The sequence below is a fragment of the Trichechus manatus genome, unplaced genomic scaffold (genome assembly GCF_000243295.1).
Source record: "Trichechus manatus latirostris isolate Lorelei unplaced genomic scaffold, TriManLat1.0 scaffold00011, whole genome shotgun sequence".
NCBI lineage: Eukaryota > Metazoa > Chordata > Mammalia > Sirenia > Trichechidae > Trichechus > Trichechus manatus.
In genome coordinates, this window is record NW_004443947.1 from 24465398 (window position 1) to 24466576 (window position 1179).

Consider the following 1179-nt stretch of genomic DNA (forward strand, 5'->3'; position numbering starts at 1 on the left):
CTCGTTCCCTAGAGATCAGGCAAAAGGACAAATTCACAGGTAACTTAGCCTAGGATTCATTCATGGGGAGGAGACAGGAAATCCATACTAGTGGTTAGTGGTTAGGAACACTGCCATTGGCTGTAACAAACTTAAAATAAGTATGAAAAAGATTTAGCCAGAAATAAATAGGCCCAACCATTAGCACCTGAAAAAATAGGCTGTATTCATTCTATGAAAATAATCTTCCTGACTCACCATCAGTGTCATGGGCCTATCGAGAGGCTCCACCACCAGTCTGTCAGTTTGTCATACTGTGGTGGTTTGCGTGTTGCTGTGATGCTGGAAGCTATGCCACCAGTATTCCAAATACCAGCAGGGCCACCTATGGAGGACAGCTTTCAGTGAACCTTCCAGGCTAAGACAGACTAGGAAGAAAGGTCTGGCAAACTCCTTCCAAAAATTAGCCAATGAAAACCCTATGAATCACAATAGAATATTGCCCAATATAGTGCTGGAAGATGAGCCTCCCAAGTGGAAGGTATTCAAAATATGCAAGCATATCAATGATAATGAAGACGGTGCAAGTTGAGCAATGTTTCACTCTTTTATACATAAGGTCGCCACGAGTCAGAGTCAACCCAACGGCAACTAACAACAGCATTGAGAGGCTGATAGATATATAGTCCCTCATGGTGTGGTTGAATCTGCACCATGAGAGATAGCCAGCTGACACCTTGTGGAAGAAGAAGTCGGGGAGGAGGGTGCCTATGGCCATTAAAATTGCAACAGTAATAATAGTGGGTGATATTTACAATTTATCTTTTTTAAAAGCGCTTTCCTATTCATTCTCATTTCGTCCACGTGACGATCCTATGAGGTAGGCGGGTGGGATGCATGTCCCCATTTTAGACTGGGGAACTGATGTTCGAAGAAGTTACGTACTTGCCTACATCTCATAGCAGGTGAGTGCTAGCATAGTTGCTCCACAGGAAGCTCTCTGGTCCATATGGGAATTCAACCTTGACCTCATTATCAGCAAGCTTTCTCCAGCTACTTAACTGATGCAGCTATAAATATTGCTAATTCACTTTTCAAAAGCCTTTCCTCTTCTAATAGATTAAGTTCCAGTTAGCCTCCTGTCCGCCCCCTCCTCAGTGTCTGCACCTCCTCTGCCTTCTCTAATCATGCATCTCCCTG